Raw genomic sequence first — 7,819 nt, 5'->3', positions numbered from 1 at the left:
TGTAAAGAATCCTGCGGCCACACTGTGACTGTTTCCTAGCTTTGAACATATTAGGCAGTCTTTCGCCCATGAACATACATCTTCTGTGCCTTCTTCCCTTTTCTGAATTGCCAGATTTGAAGGCTGGTGCTCTTCAAGGCTAACACCCGCCGTCAGACAGATGGAGCTGAGGGGGGCAAGGCAGAGGCCAGGCAAACCCTGCCAACTCATTTGGCCCCAGGCCCAGCCCTACTCCATAACTACCACTTCTGTCATTATCCACCTAAGGCTGGTCTGAGTCCTCTTTACTGTCAGATTCTCTAGGCTCCTGAAGATGACAGTGGCACTGAATCTCCTTGGTCCTCCCAGGCCTCTGGGTTACATATGCCCATCATGGCTTTGTACCTTCCGTCAGATGTTCCTTGGCAATAAGGCAGGCAGAAGCCTTCTCCCATCCCAGAGGTTCCTGCACCTCAGGGATTGTCAGGAGAGTGCTTGGAGCAGCTGTCACCTGCTGATCGGCAGGCGATATGACTGGCTTGCTAGGGGCCCCTCAATCCGCTACAGCTCTGAGTTGTGCAGTTCATGAGTGCCAACTTCCAAGAGAAAGAGGAATTTTTCTTGGTTCATCCTCCTCACTAGGTCCATCTTTTATTCAGCATACAGTAATGATTTAAAATGTAATCTGACCATGCCACTTGCTGGCTTAAACGTTTAATGGCGCCCATCCTGGTCCTTGCATCCTTCAGCTCCATCGTGGAAGCAGGACTGTGCCATGTCTTCCTGAAGAAGGTTAAGAACAAAAAAGATGCACCTGTGCTTTCCCCAGAGCCTTCTGCATTTTTAAGCATCCGGTGGAATTTGGGGTTCTCTGGCCTGGAGCCGCGTTTGCTTGATGAAAGTAGAAATCAGCCCTATCTTCCTCAATGGACAATTCGTTACCTACTTTGAGTGTCTTCCACTGAAGGCAGCCATTGTTCCTTGAGCCACAGAAACCTGTGCCCCAGCTTGTCTGACATCTGCCTTGTCAAGTGTCCATGATGCCAGGCCCTGAGGAAGGTGAAGGTTTTGTGGTCAAGCTCCGTGACCTGCCCTGGTCCTGCTCAATTGAGGATGTGCAGAACTTTCTCTCCGACTGCACAATTCATGATGGGGTTGCAGGTGTCCATTTCATTTATACTAGAGAAGGCAGGCAGAGTGGTGAGGCTTTTGTTGAACTTGAATCAGAAGATGATGTAAAAATGGCCCTGAAAAAAGACAGGGAAAGCATGGGACACCAGTACATCGAGGTGTTCAAGTCACACAGAACCGAGATGGATTGGGTACTGAAGCACAGTGGTCCAGACAGCGCCGACACTGCCAATGACGGCTTCGTGTGACCTCGGGGACTCCCTTTTGGATGCACAAAGGAAGAAATCGTTCAGTTCTTCTCAGGGTTGGAAACTGTGCCAAATGGGATCACATTTCCTGTGGACCCCGAGGGCAAGATTACAGGGGAGGCCTTCGCGCAGTTTGCCTCACAGGAATTAGCTGGAAAGGCTCTAGGGAAGCACAAGGAGAGAGTAGGGCATAAGTATATCGAAGTGTTTAAGAGCAGTCAGGAGGTTAGGTCATACTCTGATCCGCCTCTGAAGTTCATGTCTGTGCAGCAGTGGAGGCCCTATGACCGGCCAGACACAGCCCAGAGGTACACTGGCATCTTGAAGCAGGCAGGCCTGGAGAGAATGAGGTATGGTGCCTACAGCACAGGCTATGGGGGCTATGAGGAGTACAGCGGCCTGAGTGATGGCTACGGCTTTACCACCGACCTGTTTGGGAGAGACCTCAGTTACTGTTTCTCAGAAATGTATGACCATAGATATGGAGATGGTGAATTCACAGTGCAGAGCACCACTGGCCACTGTGTCCACCTGAGGGGGCTGCCCTACAAAGCAACTGAGAACGATTTTTACAACTTCTTCTCTCCACTCAACCCTGTGAGAGTCCAAATGGAGATTGGCCCTGATGGTAGAGTGACATGCAAAGCAGATGTTGAGTTTGCCAACCATGAAGAAGGTGTGGCAGCTATGTCAAAAGTCAGGGCCAACATGCATATATAGAACTCTTCCTGAATTCAACAACAGGGGCCTAGATGGGGCTTACAGCAGCCAGGTGATGCAGAAAGTCTCAGGAAGTGGGCAAAATGTAGACAACTTCTACATAAACATAAAATGAGTGACTTCTAGTCCAATTTCCAGTGGAGTTCTGCTCTGAAACCTCACCAGCCGTTTTTCCTATCCACAGTCCTATCAGTATTCTGGTCTTCTGAGCTCCCATCAGAAGCATCCATTATCTCCACTCATAACAATTCTAAAGCTTTTCAAGCTTGCCTCTTTAAACTTTTCAAAATTTTTCCCACAAATTCCAAAAAGCTCCCAAAGCTTCTGAACCACATGGCCAGGTAAGTCACAGTAATACCCCTGCTCTTAGTCCAATTTCTGTTTTAGTCACCTTTTTCACTACTGTGACCAAAAGACCCGAGGAGAACAATTTTAAATGAAGAAAGTTAATTTGGTACTCACAGTTGCAGAGGTCTCAGTCCTTCAGTCCTTAGAGGGCCAAGGTGCTCTGTTGTTCTGGGTCTGAGGTAAGGCAGAACATCACAGCTTCTAGAAGGGCATGGCAGAGGAATGCAACCAAAGACATTGCAGCAAGAAGGAGAGGGGGGGGGGATCCCCTCCCATCATCATGGAGAAAATATAAACCCCAAAGACTTGCCCCAAATGACCCACCTCCTTCAGCCATACCCCACCTGCCTATAGTTACCACCTATTTAATTCCAATCAGAAGGCTAATGCACTGATTAGGTTAATACTCTCATAAACCAATCATTTTACCTCTAAACTTTCTTGCACTGTCTTGCAAGTGAGCTTTTGTGGGACACCTCATATCTAAACCACAGCAGCATATCTGTGTCTTCTGCCTGGAATTAGGGTAAAATGTGGTGATAAGTCACTAACTCAGGGATCTCTCACTTCAGGAAAAATTTACTACTGTCTTCTGCTCACCTACAGGAGTGCCAGATTGAAAGTAAACATGGAAGAATTGGAGCTGTAGCTCAGTGGTAGAGCATGTGCTTTGCACGCAAATGTATGAATCCCTGGGTTCTTTTGAAACAGAGAGAGAGAGAGAGAGAGAGAGAGAGGGAGAGAGAGAGAGAGAGAGGGAGGGAGAGAGAATGAGAATATGAAGAAAGAAAGGAGGGAAGGAAGGAAGGAAGGGAAGAAGGAAGGGAGGGAGAGAGAGAAAAGAAGGAAAGTGATCCTAGAGTGATCCTGGTCTAGATATAGGGGAGTAGAAGGACCTCACCTCCACTTAGTAGGTCTAATAGAAAATAATTCTTACCTGGCGGCTGCCCGGTCTGGGCCCCTGGAAATGGTGCAGAGGAAGGCAGGCCAGCCCAGGCGGTAGTTGTGGATTGAGGGGAACCTCTAGGAGGGGAACTACCAGCAAGACCTCCCTACCGGGTGAGTCTTCCCTGCTGGGTGAGGTTTACCCACAAGGACGGTAAAATCAGAGACACAGGCCCAAATGGGCCTTGCCTCAGCCCGCAGCCTAGTTCCCCTTTGGATGACCATTGGTCAACAAGTGGAAGCACCTCTGCCCACTAGCAGGGATTATACCCCAACTAAAGGCCACCACCCCTAGACAGGCAGCTTCCTTGTGGAGCACCACATGATCAGCTTCCTCTAAGACTTCAGGCTACTGAAGGCTAAGAGGGGATATACTAGAAATCTTCAGGGACATTATAAGTCAATAGAGGAAGTCTGCAATATCTTAGCGGTCCACTGATACCTGAACAATATGAGAAAACAAGGGAACAAAATGCCCCCAAAAAATCTAGATGTTACATCAATAAAATCCAATGACAGCATGGCAGAAGAAATGACAGAAAGGGAGTTCAGAATGTACATAATTAAAATGATCAGAGAAGCAAATGAGGAGATGAAAGAGCAAATGCAGGCATTGAATTATGAGATGAAAAGCAAATGCAGGCATTGAATGATCGCACCAATCGACAGTTAAAAGAGCAAATACAGGGAAGCAAAAGATCATTTCAATAAAGAGTTAGAGATATTGAAAAAAAACACCAAACAGAAATCCTTGAAATGAAGGAAACAATAAACCAAATTAAGAACTCCATTGAAAGCATAACCAATAGGATAGAACACATGGAAGACAGAACCTCAGATATTGAAGACAAAATATTTAACCTTGAAAACAAAGTTGACCAAACAGAGAAGATGGTAAGAAATCATGAACAGACTCTCTAAGAACTATGGGATATCATGAAAAAGCCAAATTTAAGAATTATTGGGATTGAGGAAGGCTTAGAGAAACAAACCAAAGGAATGAACAATCTATTCAATGAAATAATATCATAAAATTTCCCAAATCTGAAGAATGAAATGGAAAATCAAGTTCAAGAGGCTTATAGGACTCCAAAACACAAAATTACAACAGACCCACACCAAGGCACATTATAATGAAAATACATAACATACAAAATAAAGACAGAATTTTAAAGGCTGTGAGAGAAAAGAACAAAATTACATTCAGGGGAAAACCAATACTGATATCAGCAGATTTTTCAATCCAGACCCTAACAGCTAGAAGGGCCTGGAACAACATTTTTCAAGCCCTGAAAGAAAATGGATGCCAACCAAGAATCTTATACCCAGCAAAACTTACCTTCAAATTTGACGATGAAATAAAATCCTTCCACGATAAACAAAAGCTAAAAGAATTTACAAAAAAAAGCCAGCATTACAGAACATTCTCAGCAAAATATTCCATGAGGAAGAGATGAAAAACAAAGAAGCAAATCAGCAAAGGGAGGAATTATCCTAAAGGAATTGTCAAATAAAGGAGGAACCAAGTTGTGTCAAAATAAATAAATGAATAAATAAAATTTAAAAAATGAACCAAATGACCGGGAAACCAAATCATATCTCAATAATAACCCTGAATGTTAATGGCCTGAACTCATCAATCAAAAGACATAGACTGGCAGATTGGATTAAAAAGAAAGATCCAACAATATGTTGCCTGCAAGAGACTCACCTCATAGAAAAAGATACTCATAGACTAAAGGTGAAAGGATGGGGAAAAACATACCATGCACATGGACTCAGAAAAAAAGCTGGAGTATCCATCCTCATTTCAAATAATGTGCACTTCAACCAAAGTTAGTCAGAAGGGATAAAGAAGGACATTTCATACTGCTTAAGGGAAGCATAAATCAGCAAGACATAACAATCATAAACATCTATGCCCCAAACAGTAGCTCATCCATGTATGTCAAACAAATCCTTCTCAATTTCAGAAACCAAATAGACCATAACACAATAATACTAGGTGATTTTAACACACCTCTCTCACCACTGGACAGATCTTCCAAACAAAAATTAAACAAAGAAACCATAGATCTCAATAACACAATCAATAATTTAGACTTAATGGACATTTATAGAATATACCATCCAACCAAGAGCGAATACACTTTCTTCTCAGCAGCACATGGATCCTTCTCTAAAGTAGACCATATATTATGCCACAAAGCTAATGTTAGCAAATACAAGAAGATAGAGACACTACCTTCTATTCTATCAGATCATAATGGATTGAAGTTAGAAATAAATGAAAGAGTAAAAAACAGAAACTACTCCAACACCTGGAGTTTAAACAATATGCTATTATATGATGAATGGATAACAGAAGATATTAGGAAGGAAATTTAAAAAATTCTTAGAGGTAAATTAGAACAAAGAAACATCATATCAAAATCTCTGGAACACTATGAAAGCAGTACTTATAGGAAAATTTATTTCATGGAGCACATTCAATAAAAGAAGTAAAACTCAACAAATAAACGACCTAACTCTACAGCTCAAAGCCCTAGAAAAACAACAGACCAACACCAAAAGTAGTAGAAGACAGGAAATAGTAAACTCAGAGCTGAAATCAATGAAATTGAAACAAAAGAAACAATACAAAAAAATTGACAAAATAAATAGTTGGTTCTTCAAAAAAATAAACAAAATTGATAAGCCTTTAGCCACACGAACAAAGAGAAGACCAGAGAAAACCCAAATCACTAAAATTCAGAATGAACAAGGAAATATCACAACAGACACGATTGAAATACAAAACATAATTAGAAGCTATTTTGAAAATCTATACTCCAACAAAACAGAAAATTTCAAAGACATCAACAGGTTTCTAGAGACATATGAATGCCTAAACTGAACGAGGAGGACATACACAAATTAAATAGACCAATTTCAAGTAATGAAATAGAAGAAGTCACCAAAAGCCTACCAACAAAGAAAAGTCCGGGACCACATGGGTTCTCAGCCGAGTTCAACAAAACCTCTAAAGAAGAGCTCATTCCAATACTTCTCAAAGTATTCCATAAAATAGAAGAGGAGGGAACCCTCCCAAACTCATTCTATGAAGCCAATATCACCCTGATACCTAAACCAGACAGAGAAAAATCAAGGAAAGAAAATTTCAGACCAATATCCTTAATGAATATTGACGCAAAAATTCTCAACAAAATTTTAGCAAATCGCATACAAAAACATATTAAAAAGATAGTGCACCATGATCAAGTGGATTTCATTCCAGGGATGCAAGGTTGGTTCAACATCAGGAAATCAATAAATGTAATTTACCATATCAATAGACTTAAACTCAAGAATCACATGATTATTTCAACAAATGCAGAGAAAGCATTTGATAAAATACAGCACCCCTTCATGCTGAAAACACTAGAAAAAATAGGGATAGTGGGAACATTCCTTAACATTGTAAAGGCCCTCTATGCTAAGCTCATGGCTAATATCATTCTAAATGGTGAAAAACTGAAAGCATTCCCCCTAAAAACTGGAACAAGGCAGGGATTCCCTCTTTCACCACTTCTATTCAATATCGTCCTTGAAACTCTAGCCAGAGCAATTAGACAGACCAAATAAATTAAAGGGATACGAATAGGAAAAGAAGAACTCAAACTATCCCTATTTGCTGATGACATGATTATATACTTAGAGGAACCAGGAAATTCCACCAGAAAACTTTTAGAACTCATAAGTGAATTCAGTAAAGTAGCGGGATATAAGATCAATGCACATAAATCTAATGCATTTTTATACATAAGTGATGAATCTTTGGAAAGAATAATTAGGAAAACTACCCCATTCACAATCGCCTCAAAAAAATAAAATACTTGGGAATCAATCTCACAAAAGAGGTGAAAGACCTCTACAATGAGAACTACAGAACACTAAAGAAAGAAATTAAAGAAAACCTTAGAAGATGGAAAGAGTTCCCATGTCCTTGGATAGGCAGAATTAATATTGTCAAAATGGCCATACTACCACAAGTGTTATACAGATTCAATGCAATTCCAATTAAAATACCAATGGTGTGCCTTACAGAAATAGAGCAAGCAATTATGAAATTCATCTGGAAAATAAGAAACCCAGAATAGCTAAAGCAATCCTTAGCAAAAAGAGTATAGCAGGGGGTATTGCAATACCAGATCTTCAACTCTACTACAAAGCAATAGTAACAAAAACGGCATGGTATTGGCACCAAAATAGACAGGTAGATCAATGGTACAGAATAGAGGACACGGACACAAACCCAAATAAATACAATTTCCCATACTAGACAAAGGTGCCAAAAATATGCAATGGAGAAAAGATAGCCTCTTCAACAAATGGTGCTGGGAGAATTGGAAATCCATATGCAACAGAATGAAACTAAACCCATATCTCTCACCATGCACGAAACTAAA

At 41.1% G+C, this 7,819-nt stretch overlaps 1 pseudogene across 1 annotated transcript; it reads left to right on the top strand.

Moving 5' to 3' along the window:
• The first annotated feature begins 733 nt into the window (after nt 1–733).
• LOC306645556 (heterogeneous nuclear ribonucleoprotein F-like) lies at nt 734–2,193 on the top strand (annotated as a pseudogene). Its single transcript has one exon. The product of its transcript is annotated as a heterogeneous nuclear ribonucleoprotein F-like (transcript).
• The last annotated feature ends 5,626 nt before the right edge of the window (nt 2,194–7,819 follow it).

Source organism: Sciurus vulgaris (genome assembly GCF_902686455.1).
Source record: "Sciurus vulgaris genome assembly, chromosome: 15".
Classification (NCBI taxonomy): Eukaryota; Metazoa; Chordata; class Mammalia; order Rodentia; family Sciuridae; genus Sciurus; species Sciurus vulgaris.
This window is presented reverse-complemented; position numbering and strand designations above follow the sequence as displayed.